The 20,981-nt window shown below is 37.9% G+C and overlaps 1 protein-coding gene across 3 annotated transcripts in view; it reads right to left on the bottom strand.

Annotated features, from left to right (window-relative positions):
* Nucleotides 1-20,981, bottom strand: part of NTNG2 (netrin G2) — a 158,015-nt gene that overhangs the window by 87,310 nt on the left and 49,724 nt on the right. Inside the window, exon 1 of one of the 3 annotated variants that reach the window (XM_066580182.1) lies at nucleotides 16,062-16,481. The exons of the other annotated variants lie outside the window; for them this stretch is intronic. The gene's annotated coding sequence lies outside the window, so the exon portion shown is untranslated. Of the gene's footprint in view, nucleotides 1-16,061; nucleotides 16,482-20,981 lie in introns of those variants that run through there. 3 annotated transcript variants of the gene reach the window in all.

Here is a 20,981-nt window from a genome sequence, read left to right on the forward strand (position 1 = left end):
ACTGGGGGCATTATGGAGGTCACTATTACTATTGGAGCCACTATGGGGTAACTATTAATACTGAGGCCTCTAACAGCGGGATTTTTACTACTGGGTCCACTAACTGGGTCACTATTACTGTGAGGGGGTCACTGAGGGGCACTATTATTGTGAAGGGGTCAGTGAAGGGCACTATTATGGGATAAAGAGGGGGTAGATTTACATAAAAGGGGTGTTGTCTGTCATAAAAATGTGCCATGGCACACAATACACTCCACTACAATTATCCCTCTTTTTGTTGTTTAACAGTTGGGAGGTATGCCTGGTCATTTTACAAGGCCTGCTAACAGGTTGTATATTGGTTTATGAGGTAGCTACCTTCCAATAGGTGGCGCTATGGAGGATTATTCCCAGAGAGCAGTGCATGGTCTATAAGACTCCCTGTGGTGCTCTTCACAAGGATCAACATTTGACAAGAGTTTACCCGGAAAGTGATGGCCTGTCCCTTTAAGAGGATTTGGGACTTTATTACTAAGCAGCGGCCAAACATGTTCATGTTGTAAGGGTCAGAGCTGAAATCTACAAGAAAATCAAGAGCAAATATTAGATTTTGCAGGCCGGGAGCTTTGGGAACAGTGTGCACACATTGATCTGAGTTATAGCATTCATATATCTATGTTAAGGTCTCTTTCGTCCCCCTCCCAAAGATGAAGACCACTTGATTGAGACAAATGACTGGAGCGGCCAAAAATCCATCTCTCATCCCGTAGATCCGAATGTTATTGAGATTGCTCCAAGCAGCGCACCTCATCTTCATCGCCTCCAACACAAAGTGCCCCCCCCCCTCCCATTAACGCCTGTGGAAGATTATTACATGGCGGCTCCTGTCCACCATCTCATCTACACAACCTCACGTCTCATGCGGTTCCCAATTAATGTCGGAGACTTTTCATCTACAAGTGTTACTGGTGCAGGAGGGAAACTGTGCGGCCACACACAAAAAAACCTCATTAAATCTCTGATAATAGAATAATTAACCCCTAACAGGCAACAAGAGGACATTGTTTAATTTAAAGGGAAAGCGGCTATTATTAGAGGCAAAGTTATATCAGGAGATGTTAAAGCAGCACAAAAACTTCAGGGGTTAATTGACAGCAAACCCATTAATAAAGGTTAGAGGAAAAATATGACAACTTCCAACCTTTACAATCACCCAAGATGGCGACTCAAGATGATTGAATTAAGAGTTTGGCTTTATTTTAAGGAGGAACAACGGGGCAAAGGTCTTATTTGCAGGAGTAAGAAAAAGTAATAAGACGGGATAAAGAAGGAAAGAAATATCCAAAAATCAGAAACCGCTAATTATATACAGGCTGCAATAAGTTCTGTAACTTCAAAGAGATTATACTTCTGCACGGAGGAGCAGTATTATAGTAGTTATATTCTTGTACATAGGGGCAGTATTATAGTAGTTATATTCTTGTACATAGGGGCAGTATTATAGTAGTTATATTCTTGTACATAGCGGACAGTATTATAGTAGTTATATTCTTGTACATAGGGGGCAGTATTATAGTAGTTATATTCTTGTACATAGGGGGCAGTATTATAGTAGTTATATTCTTGTACATAGGGGGCAGTATTATAGTAGTTCTATTCTTGTACATAGGAGGCAGTATTATAGTAGTTATATTCTTGTACATAGGGGGCAGTATTATAGTAGTTATATTATTGTACCTAGGGGGCAGTATTATAGTAGTTATATTCTTGTACATAGGGGGCAGTATTATAGTAGTTCTATTCTTGTACATAGGAGGCAGTATTATAGTAGTTATATTCTTGTACATAGGGGGCAGTATTATAGTAGTTCTATTCTTGTACATAGGAGGCAGTATTATAGTAGTTATATTCTTGTACATAGGGGGCAGTATTATAGTAGTTATATTATTGTACATAGGGGGCAGTATTATAGTAGTTATATTCTTGTACATAGGAGGCAGTATTATAGTAGTTATATTCTTGTACATAGGGGGCAGTATTATAGTAGTTATATTATTGTACATAGGGGGCAGTATTATAGTAGTTATATTCTTGTACATAGGGGCAGTATTATAGTAGTTATGTTATTGTACATAGGGGGCAGTATTATAGTAGTTATATTCTTGTACATAGGAGGCAGTATTATAGTAGTTATATTCTTGTACATAGGGGACAGTATTATAGTAGTTATATTCTTGTACATAGGGGGCAGTATTATAGTAGTTATATTATTGTACCTAGGGGGCAGTATTATAGTAGTTATATTCTTGTACATACGAGGCAGTATTATAGTAGTTATATTCTTGTACATAGGAGCAGTATTATAGTAGTTATATTCCTGTACATAGGAGGCAGTATTATAGTAGTTATATTCTTGTACATAGGGAGCAGTATTATAGTAGTTATATTCTTGTACATAGGGGCAGTATTATAGTAGTTATATTCTTACATAGGGGGCAGTATTATAGTAGTTATATTATTGTACCTAGGGGGCAGTATTATAGTAGTTATATTCTTGTACATAGGGGGCGGTATTATAGTAGTTATATTCTTGTACATAGAGGAGCAGTATTATAGTAGTTATATTCTTGTACATAGGGGCAGTATTATAGTAGTTATATTCTTGTACATAGGGGCAGTATTATAGTAGTTATATTCTTGTACATAGCGGACAGTATTATAGTAGTTATATTCTTGTACATAGGGGGCAGTATTATAGTAGTTATATTCTTGTACATAGGGGGCAGTATTATAGTAGTTATATTCTTGTACATAGGGGGCAGTATTATAGTAGTTCTATTCTTGTACATAGGAGGCAGTATTATAGTAGTTATATTCTTGTACATAGGGGGCAGTATTATAGTAGTTATATTATTGTACCTAGGGGGCAGTATTATAGTAGTTATATTCTTGTACATAGGGGGCAGTATTATAGTAGTTCTATTCTTGTACATAGGAGGCAGTATTATAGTAGTTATATTCTTGTACATAGGGGGCAGTATTATAGTAGTTCTATTCTTGTACATAGGAGGCAGTATTATAGTAGTTATATTCTTGTACATAGGGGGCAGTATTATAGTAGTTATATTATTGTACATAGGGGGCAGTATTATAGTAGTTATATTCTTGTACATAGGAGGCAGTATTATAGTAGTTATATTCTTGTACATAGGGGGCAGTATTATAGTAGTTATATTATTGTACATAGGGGGCAGTATTATAGTAGTTATATTCTTGTACATAGGGGCAGTATTATAGTAGTTATGTTATTGTACATAGGGGGCAGTATTATAGTAGTTATATTCTTGTACATAGGAGGCAGTATTATAGTAGTTATATTCTTGTACATAGGGGACAGTATTATAGTAGTTATATTCTTGTACATAGGGGGCAGTATTATAGTAGTTATATTATTGTACCTAGGGGGCAGTATTATAGTAGTTATATTCTTGTACATACGAGGCAGTATTATAGTAGTTATATTCTTGTACATAGGAGCAGTATTATAGTAGTTATATTCCTGTACATAGGAGGCAGTATTATAGTAGTTATATTCTTGTACATAGGGAGCAGTATTATAGTAGTTATATTCTTGTACATAGGGGCAGTATTATAGTAGTTATATTCTTACATAGGGGGCAGTATTATAGTAGTTATATTATTGTACCTAGGGGGCAGTATTATAGTAGTTATATTCTTGTACATAGGGGGCGGTATTATAGTAGTTATATTCTTGTACATAGAGGAGCAGTATTATAGTAGTTATATTCTTGTACATAGGGGCAGTATTATAGTAGTTATATTCTTGTACATAGGGGCAGTATTATAGTAGTTATATTCTTGTACATAGCGGACAGTATTATAGTAGTTATATTCTTGTACATAGGGGGCAGTATTATAGTAGTTATATTCTTGTACATAGGGGGCAGTATTATAGTAGTTATATTCTTGTACATAGGGGGCAGTATTATAGTAGTTCTATTCTTGTACATAGGAGGCAGTATTATAGTAGTTATATTCTTGTACATAGGGGGCAGTATTATAGTAGTTATATTATTGTACCTAGGGGGCAGTATTATAGTAGTTATATTCTTGTACATAGGGGGCAGTATTATAGTAGTTCTATTCTTGTACATAGGAGGCAGTATTATAGTAGTTATATTCTTGTACATAGGGGGCAGTATTATAGTAGTTCTATTCTTGTACATAGGAGGCAGTATTATAGTAGTTATATTCTTGTACATAGGGGGCAGTATTATAGTAGTTATATTATTGTACATAGGGGGCAGTATTATAGTAGTTATATTCTTGTACATAGGAGGCAGTATTATAGTAGTTATATTCTTGTACATAGGGGGCAGTATTATAGTAGTTATATTATTGTACATAGGGGGCAGTATTATAGTAGTTATATTCTTGTACATAGGGGCAGTATTATAGTAGTTATGTTATTGTACATAGGGGGCAGTATTATAGTAGTTATATTCTTGTACATAGGAGGCAGTATTATAGTAGTTATATTCTTGTACATAGGGGACAGTATTATAGTAGTTATATTCTTGTACATAGGGGGCAGTATTATAGTAGTTATATTATTGTACCTAGGGGGCAGTATTATAGTAGTTATATTCTTGTACATACGAGGCAGTATTATAGTAGTTATATTCTTGTACATAGGAGCAGTATTATAGTAGTTATATTCCTGTACATAGGAGGCAGTATTATAGTAGTTATATTCTTGTACATAGGGAGCAGTATTATAGTAGTTATATTCTTGTACATAGGGGCAGTATTATAGTAGTTATATTCTTACATAGGGGGCAGTATTATAGTAGTTATATTATTGTACCTAGGGGGCAGTATTATAGTAGTTATATTCTTGTACATAGGGGGCGGTATTATAGTAGTTATATTCTTGTACATAGAGGAGCAGTATTATAGTAGCTATATTCTTGTATATAGGGGGCAGTATTATAGTAGTTCTATTCTTGTACATTTGGGGCAGTATTATAGTAGCTATATTCTTGTACATAGGGGGCAGTATTATAGTAGTTATATTCTTGTACATAGGGGGCAGTATTATATATAGCTATATTCTTGTACATAGGGGGCAGTATTATAGCAGTTATATTCTTGTACATAGGAGGCAGTATTATAGTAGCTATATTCTTGTACCTAGGGGGCAGTATTATAGTAGCTATATTCTTGTACATAGGGGGCAGTATTATAGTAGTTATATTCTTGTACATAGGGGGCAGTATAATAGTAGCTATATTCTTGTACATAGGGGGCAGTATTATAGTAGTTATATTCTTGTACATAGGGGGCAGTATTATAGTAGCTATATTCTTGTACATAGGGGGCAGTATTATAGTAGCTATATTCCTGTACATAGGATCAGTATTATAGTAGCTATATTCTTGTACATAGGGAACAGTATTATAGTAGTTATATTCTTGTACATAGGGGCGGCATTATAGTAGTTAAATTCTTGTACATAGGGGGCGGTATTATAGTAGTTATATTCTTGTACACAGGGGGGAAGTATTATAGTAGCTATATTCCTGTACATAGGGAGCAGTTTTTTTAGTAGCTATATTCTTGTACATAGGGGGCAGTATTATAGTAGTTATATTCTTGTACATAGAGCGCAGTATTATAGTAGCTATATTCCTGTACATAGGGAGCAGTTTTTTTAGTAGCTATATTCTTGTACATAGGGGGCAGTATTATAGTAGTTATATTCTTGTACATAGGGGCTGCATTATAGTAGTTATATTCTTGTACATAGGGGGCAGTATTATAGTAGTTATATTCTTGTACATAGGGGGCAGTATTATAGTAGTTATATTCTTGTACAGGGGAGCAGTATTATAGTAGTTATATTCTTGTACATAGGGAGCAGTATTATAGTAGTTATATTCTTGTACATAGGGGGCAGTATTATAGTAGTTATATTCTTGTACATAGGGGGCAGTATTATAGTAGTTATATTCTTGTACATAGAGCGCAGTATTATAGTAGTTATATTCCTGTACATAGGGAGCAGTATTATAGTAGTTATATTCTTGTACATAGGGGGGCAGTATTATAGTAGTTATATTCTTGTACATAGGGGGCAGTATTATAGTAGTTATATTCTTGTACATAGGGACAGTATTATAGTAGTTATATTCTTGTACATAGGAGGCAGCATTATAGTAGTTATATTCTTGTACATAGGGGCAGTATTATAGTAGTTATATTCTTGTACATAGGGGGCAGTATTATAGTAGTTATATTCCTGTACATAGGGGGCAGTATTATAGTAGTTATATTCTTGTACATAGGAGCAGTATCATAGTAGTTATATTCTTGTACATAGGAGGCAGTATTATAGTAGTTATATTCTTGTACATAGAGTGCAGTATTATAGTAGTTATATTCTTGTACATAGGAGGCAGTATTATAGTAGTTATATTCTTGTACAAAGGGGGCAGTATTATAGTAGTTATATTCTTGTACATAGGGGGGCAGTATTATAGTAGTTATATTCTTGTACATAGGGGGGCAGTATTATAGTAGTTATATTCTTGAACATAGGGGGGCAGTATTATAGTAGTTATATTCTTGTACATTGGGGGGCAGTATTATAGTAGTTATATTCTTGTACATAGGGGCAGTATTATAGTAGTTATATTCTTGTACATATGATGCAGTATTATAGTAGTTATATTCTTGTACATAGGGGGCAGTATTATAGTAGTTATATTCTTGTACATAGGGGCAGTATTATAGTAGTTATATTCTTGTACATATGATGCAGTATTATAGTAGTTATATTCTTGTACATAGGGGGCAGTATTATAGTAGTTATATTCTTGTACATAGGGGAGCAGTATTATAGTAGTTATATTCTTGTACATAGAGCGCAGTATTATAGTAGTTATATTCTTGTACATAGGGGGCAGTATTATAGTAGTTATATTCTTGTACATAGGGGGCAGTATTATAGTAGTTATATTCTTGTACATAGGGGGCAGTATTATAGTAGTTATATTCTTGTACATGGGGCGCAGTATTATAGTAGTTATATTCTTGTACATAGGGGGCAGTATTATAGTAGTTATATTCTTGTACATGGAGCGCAGTATTATAGTAGTTATATTCTTCTACATAGGAGGCAGTATTATAGTAGTTATATTCTTGTACATAGGGAGCAGTATTATAGTAGTTATATTCTGGTACATAGGGGGCAGTATTATAGTAGTTATATTCTTGTACATAGAGCGCAGTATTATAGTAGTTATATTCTTGTACATAGGGGGCAGTATTATAGTAGTTATATTCCTGTATATAGGATCAGTATTATAGTAGTTATATTCTTGTACATAGGGGGCAGTATTATAGTAGTTATATTTTTCTATATACGGGGCAGTATTATAGTAGTTATATTCTTGTATATAGGAGCAGTATTATAGTAGTTATATTCTTGTACATAGAGGGCAGTATTATAGTAGTTATATTCTTGTACATATGATGCAGTATTATAGTAGTTATATTCTTGTACATAGTAGGCAGTATTATAGTAGTTATATTCTTGTACATAGGGGGCAGTATTATAGTAGTTATATTCCTATACATAGGGAGCAGTATTATAGTAGTTATATTCTTGTACATAGGGGGCAGTATTATAGTAGTTATATTCCTGTACATAGGGAGCAGTATTATAGTAGTTATATTCTTGTACATAGGGGGCAGTATTATAGTAGTTATATTCTTGTACATAGAGCGCAGTATTATAGTAGTTATATTCTTGTACATAGGGGGCAGTATTATAGTAGTTATATTCTTGTACATAGAGCGCAGTATTATAGTAGTTATATTCCTGTACATAGGGAGCAGTATTATAGCAGTTATATTCTTGTACGTAGGGGGCAGTATTATAGTAGTTATATTCTTGTACATAGAGCGCAGTATTATAGTAGTTATATTCTTGTACATAGGGGGCAGTATTATAGTAGTTATATTCCTGTACATAGGATCAGTATTATAGTAGTTATATTCTTGTACATAGGGGCAGTATTATAGTAGTCATATTCTTGTACATAAGTGGGCAGTATTATAGTAGTTATAATTTTGTACATAGGGGGCAGTATTATAGTAGTTATATTCTTGTACTTAGGAGGCAGTATTATAGTAGTTATATTCTTGTACATATGATGCAGTATTATAGTAGTTATATTCTTGTACATAGTAAGCAGTATTATAGTAGTTATATTCTTGTACATAGGAGGCAGTATTATAGTAGTTATTTCTTGTACATAGGGGGCAGTATTATAGTAGTTATATTCTTGTATAGAGGGAGCAGTATTATAGTAGTTATATTCTTGTACATACGGGGGAGTATTATAGTAGTTATTTTCTTGTACATAGGGGGCAGTATTATGGTATTTATATTCTTGTACATAGGAGCAGTATTATAGTAGTTATATTCTTGTACATAGGTGGTGGTATTATAGCAGTTATATTCTTGTACATAGGGGGCAGTATTATAGAAGTTATATTTTTGTACAGAGGGGGCAGTATTATAGTAGTTATATTCTTGTACATAGGGGGCAGTATTATAGTAGTTATATTCTTCTACATAGGGGCAGTATTAGAGTAGTTATATTCTTGTACATAGGGTGCAGTATTATAGTAGTTATATTCTTGTACATTGGGAACAGTATTATAGCAGTTATATTCTTGTACATAGGGGGCAGTATTATAGTAGTTAAATTCTTGTACATAGGAGCAGTATTATAGTAGTTATATTCTTGTACATAGGGGCAGTATTATAGTAGTTATATTTTTGTTCATAAGGGGCACTATTATAGTAGTTATATTCTTGTACATTGGGCGCAGTATTATAGTAGTTATATTCTTGTACATAGGGGCAGTATTATAGCAGTTATATTCTTGTACATAGGGGGCAGTATTATAGTAGTTATATTCTTGTACATAGGGGACAGTATTATAATAGTTTTATTCTTGTACATAGGGTACAGTATTATAGTAGTTCTATTCTTATACATAGAGGACAGTATTATAGTAGTTTTATTCCTGTACATAGGGGACAGTATTATAGTAGTTATATTTTTGTACATAGGGGACAGTATTATAGCAGTTATATTCTTGTACATAGGGACAGTATTATAGTAGTTCTGTTCTTATACATAGAGGACAGTATTATAGTAGTTATATTCTTGTACATAGGGGGCAGTATTATAGTAGTTATATTCTTGTACATTGGGGCAGTATTATAGTAGTTATATTCTTGTACATAGGGGACAGTATTATAGCAGTTATATTCTTGTACATGGGGGGCAGTATTATAGTAGTTATATTCTTGTACATAGGGGACAGTATCATAATAGTAATATTCTTTTACATAGGAGGCAGTATTATAGTAGTTATATTCTTGTACATAGGGGCAGTATTATAGTAGTTATGTTATTGTACATAGGGGGCAGTATTATAGTAGTCATTCTCTTATACATAGGAGGCAGTATTATAGTAGTTATATTCTTGTACATAGGAGCAGTATTATAGTAGTTATATTCTTGTACATAGGGGCAGTATTATAGTAGTTATGTTATTGTACATAGGGGGCAGTATTATAGTAGTTATATTCTTGTACATAGGAGCAGTATTATAGTAGTTATATTCTTGTACATAGGGGGCAGTATTATAGTAGTTATATTCTTGTACATAGGGGGCAGTATTATAGTAGTTATATTCTTGTACATAGGAGCAGTATTATAGTAGTAATGTTCTTGTACTTAGGATGCAGTATTATAGTAGTTATATTCTTGTACATATGATGCAGTATTATAGTAGTTATATTCTTGTATAGAGGGAGCAGTATTATAGTAGTTATATTCTTGTACATAGGGGCAGTATTATAGTAGTTAAATTCTTGTACATAGGAGGCAGTATTATAGTAGTTATATTCTTGTACATAGGGGGGCAGTATTATAGTAGTTATATTCTTGTACATAGGAGGCAGTAATATAGTAGTTATATACTTGTACATAGGGGGCAGTATTATAGTAGTTATATTCTTGTACTTTGGAGGCAGTATTATAGTAGTTATATTCTTGTACATATTAGGCAGTATTATAGTAGTTATATTCTTGTACATAGGAGGCAGTATTATAGTAGTTAAATTCTTGTTTATAGGGGGCAGTATTATAGTAGTTATATTCTTGTATAGAGGGAGCGGTATTATAGTAGTTATATTCTTGTTCATATGGGGGCAGTATTTTAGTAGTTATATTCTTGTACATAGGGGGCAGTATTATGGTATTTCTATTCTTGTACATAGGAGGCAGTATTATAGTAGTTATATTCTTGTACATAGGGGGCAGTATTATAGTAGTTATATTCTTGTACATAGGGGGCATTATTATAGTAGTTAGATTCTTGTACATAGGAGATAGTATTATAGTAGTTATATTCTTGTACATAGGGGGCATTATTATAGTAGTTAGATTCTTGTACATAGGAGATAGTATTATAGTAGTTATATTCTTGTACATAGAGTGCAGTATAATAGTATTTATAGACTTGTACATAGGAGGCAGTATTATAGTTGTTACATTCTTACACGCAGGGGCAGTGTTATAGTCATTAAATTGTGGTACAGGTAGGTAGATTTATGTTAGTTCTAGTTTTATCCATAAGTGGCTGTTTTAATAGGAATTATGAATAAATAATGTTAACAGTTTTATGTAGCATGTAACGGTATACGTTAGAGAACATGGGTGCAGTCTCTGATTTAATTCATGGTAAACCTACGTTAGAGTTGGACAGTTATATCTGTACTAGTGTATTATAAGAGGCGCAGCTCATATCTCTGACATATATAATGTAAATGTCTTTGGATGTTATAGCAGTACTGGAGTGTTGTAAGAAGAGCTGCTGATATCAGACACACATGATGTAAATATCCTGGGAGGTTATATCAGTTCTCGAGGTATGTGACATAAAGTAGTGATCATTGTGAGACGGAGTTTTTAGCTCTTCTTGTCACTCATCCCATTGAAGAACACCACAGTCATCCTCACCCTGTCTGATAACAGGGGACAATAGATTTTATCCACCTGCACATCTGGAGAAGACAGATTGCACGTTTATGTAGACAGGGATCATATATTCTGATTTGAGTTACAGGGAGAACAACAGAGCTTAACAATTTACATATATACAATGTAGAAATATCCAGGATAGAAAGGACTAAACAACATTAAGCAGAAGTACAGATTTCAGCCTCCGGAGATTTTCCCATGAAGAATAGTAGAGATGTAGCAGAGCTGAACCTATCAATTGTAACTATTTAAAAGAGTAGATGAGCGACTGAATTTGACATGCAGCAGACCTGAATTCATCAACTGTTAGGTTTGTCAGATGTTAAAGAGCTGAATTTGCCATTTGGCATAACTCACAGTAACATCAACATCTGATACTTGCATGTTTACATAGGACTGCAGGCGCTCTTACAGTGTAATCTACCATGCTATCAGAGTGTACAAACAATGCAGTTCAAAGAGTTTATAGGACCAATTTAGCTCAACTTCTGATTAAACACATAACTGGGAGATGATTAATATCTACAAATCTTGTGCCCCCCCCCCCCCCCCCATCTCCCCCACACACACACAGGCACAGACACACACCTTCTCCTCCTGGCTAGGCTCTGCATAGTGGCTCAGTGAGCAGATGCACCAGTTACTGGGCTCCTTAATGAGGAGATTTCATGTAATGAGCCTGTAGGTATTTGTAACCTAACAGAATGTGCAATGTATTATTTATCTGCAGTCAAGGTGCTCAAATCATCTACTAATGGTCCCTGTATATCTGCATCTCATTCATTAAATAAGCACGTTGCTCTTCACACACACACACACATATATATATATATATCGCTGCCTCGCTTACACACTGTTCTAACCCCACTTTTGGCTGATTTTGTGTTCAATAGACTAATATATAGATGTAGCAGAGCAGAACTTATCATTTAAAGGGTTTCTAAACTTTGGCAATTAAAGTAAGCCAGCTGGTGTCTTCTGAAGCCTTACATGCTCATAGAGGATACATCTAGGATACACCAATAGACCGAGGGACCTAACTAAATCTACCAGGTCAGAGAGCCCAAAGCGTAAAAAGGGTTCTGCGGGAACAGATTCTGCAAGAGGTTTCAATGCAGTCCTATGTAAAAACACAGACAATGTGGTATTATGATCTTGGCTACATCTGACAGTCTAATATCTGCTGTGACTCTAATACACTAATATACGGTATATGTTTTGCTGCTGAGTGTTACCATATAGAAAAAGGTATACGTATTACTATGGGGCTCATAGAGACGCTGTCACATGGAGCTAATTGTTCCACTGATACAAGAAAGTACCAGAACTTCTATCTGTCTTATATCTACCTCTCTGGATTCCAAGAAGCTGTATTGGCAGGATCAAATAGACATCATTATTTTTGCAAAGCAATTAGAAAATAGGAATGAGTGGCGGATCAGGGCTGGGTTTTTTTTTGGCGGGGGGGAAGCATTTCCATGGTGGGGGTTATAGAGGTCTATATCATATCTATCTTCCCCCCCCCCTGGCATGCAATTAGTTAATAATCCTGTCTAATCGTTTAGGGACATTTATTTTTAATTCCAGAATATTTTTCTCTAATTACTACAGTTACAATCGCCCGGAGATGATGGAGACAACTCGCATTCCTTCATATTTACACATTTCTGCCTCTTCCCGCTGTAGATATTTTATACCCTCCATTCCCGGTTGCCCTTGCACCAACCGCACCACAACAGCTATGTGTATAGATGACCTTACAAGTGATCTCCAAGGTCATTGTTGCATGGAGTCACTGTAACACCATGGAACTTTCTGCCCCAGGATCAGGCAGCCCTCTACAGCACACATTATTATATCCACGCTCGGAGCTGAGGATCGATGACTCTTCCCTCCTTTTAGAAGAACTTACTCACCACTGGGGACTGATAAGCAAAGTATTGTGAACATGAAATTAGATTGTAGCTGGATACATAAACCTGAGTTTCCTTTTTCTCTCAGTTATTTTTTTTAAATTTATTTCTCTTTCTATTGACTCAACATTTTTGCTAGATGTATTAACCCTTTCCTGCCATTCCCATAATATGGAAGACAGTAGGGCGTACAAGTACATATTTAGTAATGTGCTGTAACTAACTTTCTAATCGGTAGTGCGCCATTTTTCTTTTTCTTTTAGCACTACTCACTACATTTCTACGGTACATGTTTGTCAAAGCGTGGTTTATGAGATCATCTGCCCCATTGTGCAGCTGCACTGTTTGTCAGTATGCTGCCAGTCAGAGGCCCATAGCTTGCCCCTCTATGCTTACTGAGCCCCTTTCATAGGAACTGGTCCCAATGAATTGCAACATAACCTAAACCACTAATCACAATTGACAGCAGTCAGACCCCGCTCCTGGTGCCTGAGTTGGGCCTTTTCACCAGATTATAAATGACAAGTGATAGTTGGGGGAGGGGGGGGGGGGTCCTCAGTAAGTTACCCCTGTGGTGATAATAATTCTTGCATTTAATTCTGCTGGGGTGACTACAGTTTGTGGATGAGCACCCAAGGACACCAGGCCACTGCTGGTCTGCACATATATCCAGAGGCACAGCTGGAGGGGGAAGGGGGGGGGGGGGGTACTCATAGGTGCTTGAGGGGGTGACAACAAGCAACTTTTAGCAAAGGTATTTACATATAGATTTAGCAACCTTTGCCCCTTCTGAAGGAAAGCCTAGCTACGGCTACGGCAAATATTCACCATACATGTACCCATAATTAATGAAGCGAGCAAACATTGCATAAAAATGATGACAGATGGGATGTTCTGCAGTACTCTGTACCTGGAAGCACTCAACAAAGAGAATGAGGTTTCATAAATAAATTATATTAGTGTGTGTGTGTGTATAGGGTCATGTGGGGAATAAACCTGGACTCCCCCACCGCCACACTATAAGAGTCAGGTATAATCTGAATATATAACCAGGTCCATTAATGTCACTGGGGAGCTGATCTCACCCATAAATCATATCAATATTCTCAATACTGAGGCTCATTGTAAGAGAAGCCATTTATTCCCATCCGGAAGGAAATCATAGGATAAAGTATGATGTGCCTGAAAGATTTATTATCTTTAGCACTATAGTATCCACTGTTTGTGATATCATATCTGGCTATCCCACTGATGTCTAGCTTATATGCCTAATAACCATACAATATCTATCTATCTATCTATCTATCTATCTATCTATCTATCTATCTATCTATCTATCTATCCATCTATCCATCTATCCATCCCCATGCCATGCCTCTGCATATCATCACTCTCCTAGTCCTGTAATACACAGATTGCATACCCAGGGTGCTAACAGTTTAGAAAACTCACAGAGAGCAGCAGAAATGACTGTACTATAGAGTGATGAATGCAAATCTGAATATGTCATAAAATAGCTTAATATGCAGATCAAGTATCAGGGCTGCTGTTTATTTGTCAATCCAGGGAGAATCTGCTTGCACTGCAAATGTTTCCATGAACTGATCCACTAACTGTATGAGAAATAGAGGCAGGAACCTCACACACAAACTAATCTGACATTAGAGCTCCATTGTGCTGACTGCAAACCCACAACCCAGGAGGAGAGGAGAGGGGGCCCTTATAGCCAAACTTCTATTCAAATCACATCCTCCTGAAGCAGCTAATGTGGAAAACCACACAGCTCAGGTGTACGTATGTATATATATGTATACACACACACAAACTATATATATACACATCATGTAAGACAGACACTCAAGTAATCCCTTCCTTTATAGTCCTGGTGTTCACTCTTCACTGTTTGAGTGACCTGGAATGGAATAAAGTGCAGTAACTTTGTAACTAATAAACTTTGCAAATATTGCACAACACTGTGTGTGTATACTATGTGTGCGGATCTGGGTATATATGTAGGAAAATGCTTAGATTTTAGATAGATAGATATGAGATAGAGAGATATGAGATAATAGATAGATAGATAGATAGATATGGGATAGATAGATAGATAGATAGATATGAGATAGATAGATAGATATGAGATAGAGCGATAGATATGAGATAATAGATAGATAGATAGATAGATAGATAGATAGATAGATAGATAGATAGATAGATAGGAGATAGATAGATATGAGATAGAGCGATAGATATGAGATAATAGATAGATAGATAGATAGATAGATAGGAGATAGATAGATATGAGATAGATAGATAGATAGATAGATAGGAGATAATAGATAGATATGGGATAGATAGATAGATAGATAGATAGATAGAGATAGATAGATAGGAGATAGATAGATAGGAGATAGATAGGAGATAGATAGATAGATAGATAGATAGATAGATAGATAGATAGATAGATCGATAGATATGAGATAAATAAATAGATAGATATGAGATAGATATTACATAGATAGATAGATAGATAGATAGATATGAGATAGATAGATAGATAGATAGATAGATAGATAGATAGATAGGAGATAGATAGATAGATAGATAGATAGATAGATAGATAGATAGATAGATATGGGATAGACAGATAGATAGATAGATAGATAGATAGATAGATAGATAGATAGATAGATAGATAGATAGATATGAGATAGCTAGATAGATAAATAGATAGATAGATAGATAGATAGATAGATAGATAGATAGATAGATAGATAGATATGGGATAGATAGATAGATAGATATTACATAGATAGATAGATCGATAGATAGACATATCCCTCATATATAATGAAGTCTTTGTTTCTTGTATGCCTGCGGCTGTGAAAAGTTAATGTAATAAAGCAGTGCTGTGCGGCTCCGGAGAAGTTTCCGCCCTGCAGCCCCCCGCTGACCCCTTGTAGCACATGTGCAGTGACTGACACGACCACTGCCCCCCGGTGCGGTTTGCACTCCTTACCGCTGACAGCGCAGAGCCCGGCGCACACTCTATGCCTCCTCTTCCAGCTTTCTGCGAGTTTTACATCCCCTTAATGATCCATGGAAGGAGCCGACGAGCAACTGATCACATCCAGGAGGTGGGGGGCTGCACCCCGGGACTCCAGTGCACAAATCAACAGCAAACTTTTTCTGTGCCCCTTCTCTGGTCACCCGTGAAGCCCCCCAGGACAGGACTCCGTCGCTCCGGTCCAGGGCAGATGGCAGCGGCTTTATGAAATCTCCCTGCGCTTCCTACCTCTCCAAGTTAATACTGAGGCTAAATCCTTGAGCCATCACTTTCAATCGCAGCTTTTTATCTCAGGGCATGATCCAGGCTGCGTAACTTCCTCCAGAGCGCCGTGCACCATCCCACCACAGAGCAATGTGCTTCTTAAAGGAGCCTCCCTCTGTGTGTGCAGCGAGCAGCAGCGTTCAGCACTAGGCGGTGTGGACACATCCTTACACGATGAGGCTCGGCACCACCCTGGATGGGGAGCTTCATCAGATCAGCAGCACCCTATATGGACAGCTCCAAATAGCACTAGCCTGTATGCAGAGCTCTATATAGTCAGCACCACCCAGTATGCAGAGCTGTATATAGCCAGCACCACCCAGTATGGACAGCTCCTTCTAATCAGCAGCACCCTGTATAGAGAGCTCCATATGGTCAGTAATACTCTGTATGGACATTTACTCATAGTCAGCACCACCCAGTATGCAGAGCTCTATATAGTCAGCACCACCCAGTATGCAGAGCTCTATATAGCCAGCACCACCTAGTATGGACAGCTCTTTTTAATTAGCAGCACCCTGTATGAAGTGCTCCATATGGTCAGTAACACTCTATATGGACACCTACTTATAGTCAGCACCACCCTGTATGGGGAGCTCTATATAGTCAGCACCACACAGTATGGACAGCTCCTTCTAATCAGCAGCACCCTGTATGAAGTGCTCCATATGGTCAGTAACACTCTATATGGACACCTACTTATAGTCAGCACCACCCAGTATGGACAGCTCCTTCTAATCAGAAGCACCCTGTATGGAGAGCTCCATATGGTCAGTAATACTCTGTATGGACATTTACTCATAGTCAGCACCACCCAGTATGCAGAGCTCTATATAGCCAGCACCACCTAGTATGGACAGCTCTTTCTAATCAGCAGCACCCTGTATGAAGTGCTCCATATGGTCAGTAACACTCTATATGGACACCTACTTAAAGGCAGCACCACCCTGTACGGGGAGCTCTATATAGTCAGCACCACCCAGTATGGACAGTTCTATATAGCCAGCACCACCCAGTATGGACTTCTTCTAATCAGCACCACCCTGTATGGATAGCTCCAAATAGCACTACCCTGTATGGAGAGAGGTATATAGCCAGCACCACCCAGTATGGAGATCTCCATATGGTCAGCACCAACCTGTATGGACTGCCCCAACCAATCAGCACCACCCTGTATGGACAGCTCCAAATAGCACTACCCTGTATTCAGAGCTCTATATAGTCAGCATTTCCCAGTATGGACAACTTCATATGGTCAGTAACACACTGTATGGACACTTACTTACAGTCAACACCACCCTGTATGGATTTATACTTATAAGCAACACCACCCTGTATGGATATTTATAGTCTGCACCACCCTGTATCGAATGCTCCATATGGTCAGAACCATCCTGTATGGAGAGCTCCCACCAATCAGCACCACCCTTCTTGAACAACCGGCATACTGAGATACTGCCTGTATGGCAGTATCCTGAACACTGATATTGAGCAACTCTTACCTCCAAAGTGATCTACAGCCTTCATAATGGGGTTAAGCACTTCCTAAATGGACAACTCCATCTAATTGGCACCATCCAGTATGGACAACTCCATGAAATTAGCATCACCATACATGAGCACTGGGGGTTAAGCACCCCCATGTGCGGACAGCTCTTAACTATTACCACTCACTCTATATAGGCAGTTTCCTGCATGCTGGCATTCAACACCCCATCAATATGGACAGCTCCCTGTAGGCTGGGGTTAAGGACACCCCTGTATGGAAGTTCCTTACAAGCTGGAGTTAGAGAGGTTGTCCAGGGTTAGATAAAAATGTTTACTTTTTGCCAAACACAGTGCGACCCTTGTCTGTGGGTTGTGTTTGGTATTGCAGCTCAGCTCCTATTCACTTCAGTGGAGCTGAGCTGCAATGCTACATACAACCCCATGAACAAGGGTGGCGCTGTGTTTTTCTAACATTGGAAAACCTCTTTAAGCAGTCATCCCCCCCCCCCCCCTTATGGATAGCTTCAAACTATCATCACCACCCTAAGTGAAGTATTCACAGCCAGATGGAGTTCAGCACCGCTCTGTATGGAGAGCTCCCCACATGCTGAGTATTCAGCACCCCATTTATGTACAGCTCCCTCTCATTACCCTACCTGCCCATCCTTTATGAACAGTCCTGCACCCCTGTGACTCTTCAGGGCGTAATCCCTACATGACCTCTGCTGTTTAATTAATGTGGGAGAGGAGAAGCAGCTATTAATTTTAACTTCCTTCATCTGCCAAGGATGTTTGTGCACAAGGATCTCATCACAGCACACCGGGGAGTACAGGGAAGAGCTCGTGTTATTTATCAGTCGGCACCTGAAGTAGACAGCGATGTTTCATTCAGGATTATTGACAAAGAAATTGATAAAAGTTACAAAAAGTTATAAACATATTGTTATTTAATCCACTCCTCAAGAGGTACCTAAAAAGACTGAAAAGGTTTAAAGCTCTGTGTTTTGCACCAGAAAGAGTGCCACCTTTGTCCAGTCCTATTCACTTGACCACAATACAAAGGACAGCCAAGGTCATTTCCCCCAAAAAATGACACTTTTTTTAATTGTATACCACCATTATAATACCCAGTGTTGTCCAAACCAATCCTAAAGAATACATAGGTGATTACTGCAGGAGTCAACTGGAACTAAAATACAACGGAAAACTTTCTTAGGAAGTTGGAGAAAGTTAGACAAATAAACTTTTATTTAAAACTTGCATTCCTTCCCATTATGTCACTTTAATAAAATGCATGGAAGACTCAAGAAGTAGCTCATATTGCTGCCTCCTGGGGTCCATGCGGGCTATCATGTGGACATTTTTACTTCAATGTAGGAATTCTACCTAATATACATATCAAGAAGGCAGAGGAGAGTGATTGTATGAATCTCAAAAAGAAAAGAGCAGATGGAAAAAAGGGAAAATAGACCCAGGAAGTATTTATGTACATGTTTATGCAAATGAGTGACTGGGTGACTAAAGTCAGCTTTCCATTGCCTTCATAGTGGCTGCTCACGGTTGTAACCTTGTGTCCTCAAGAGGAAGAGCAGCTCTGAAGCTGAGAAGAGTAAGAATATAGGGATATTATTGATTGAGGGTGCCAAAGCTATAGATTTTGGGCTTCCATCTGTACCACTGCCTCAGGCACTACATGGTGGAACATTGACCATGGAGTAAATACACTGAATGACCACTTTATTAGTGCCCCTAGCTCTTTCACAATTGGAGCTTCACTGTATATAAATTGGAGCCATGGCCCTGGAGTGCAGCATAACATAATGTGACAAGTTTTCTGCGGATCAGTTTCAGCAATAATCCACATTAGGGCTTTTACGCACTAGCATTTTTTTATCTCTGCGATATTGCTGCATTTTTTTTAATGCAAATGTCAATGGAACTTTCTAATGTTAAAATTGCATCACACAAAAATCACAAGTTTGTGCTTCTGCGATTTTTGTGCGATGCAATTTTAACATTAGAAAGTCCTATTGACATTCGCATTAATAATAATAATCTGTATTTGTATAGCGCTAACATATTCCGCAGCGCTTACATAGACAGAGGGAATAGAGAAAGACAAAAAATACAAAAATTACAGAACCACGGTTACATAGTAATCAGTTGATGGAAACAATAGGGGTGAGGGTCCTGCTCCAACGAGCTTACATACTACAAGTAATGGGGGGGTACAGAAGGTAAAATGGCTGGAGGTGTGCACGGTATGGCGAGGTGGAGAGTGAGGGATGCTATACACATAGACAATGGTCAGACATTTGGCCGTGTGATGGCAGAAACGGTATGACTGTAGGAGTGGTTTGTGATGGCTAGCAGGGATTGCAGTCATTAGGTCAGGGAGCATGTTATCAGGCGGAGTACAGAGGGGTTTGTTTAGGGGATGTGGTATGCCTCCCTGAAAAGGTTCTTCTTTAGAGCACGCCTGACGTTCTGCGAGTCCTGGGTTGCTCAGTTATCCTTTGGTAGTGCGTTCCAGAGGACCGGTGCTGCTCTGGAGAAGTCTTGGAGGCGGGAATGAGAAGTTCGAATTAAAGGGGCGCTCAGTCTGGTTTCGTTAGTAGAGCGGAGAGCCTGGGATGGACGATGGATTGAGATGAGGGAGGCGATATAGGGGGGCGCAGCACTGTGGAGGGCTTTGTGGATGAAGGTAGCGAGTTTAAATTGAATTCTGTATTTAACGGGCTGCCAGTGCAGTGACCAGCACAGGGCAGAGGCGTCCGAGTACCGGCTGGACAGGAAGATGAGCCTGGCTGCCGCATTCAGGATGGATTGGAGAGGGTAGAGTCTGGTGCAGGGGAGGCCGATCAGCAATGAGTTGCAATAATCGAGCCGAGAATGGATGAGGGCGACAGTAAGCATTTGTAACATGTCCACAGTGAGAAAAGAGCGGATTCTTGCGATGTTCTTGAGGTGCAGCTGACATGTTTAGGCGAGAGATTGGATGTAGGGGGTAAAGGATTATGAGTCGAATATGACGCCAAGGCAGCGGGCATGTTGTCTAGGAGTTATGGTGGCACCACACACACTGAGATGGAGATGTCAGGATGAGGGCGGTTAGTAGAG

The sequence above is a fragment of the Eleutherodactylus coqui genome, chromosome 10, assembly GCF_035609145.1.
Source record: "Eleutherodactylus coqui strain aEleCoq1 chromosome 10, aEleCoq1.hap1, whole genome shotgun sequence".
Classification (NCBI taxonomy): domain Eukaryota; kingdom Metazoa; phylum Chordata; class Amphibia; order Anura; family Eleutherodactylidae; genus Eleutherodactylus; species Eleutherodactylus coqui.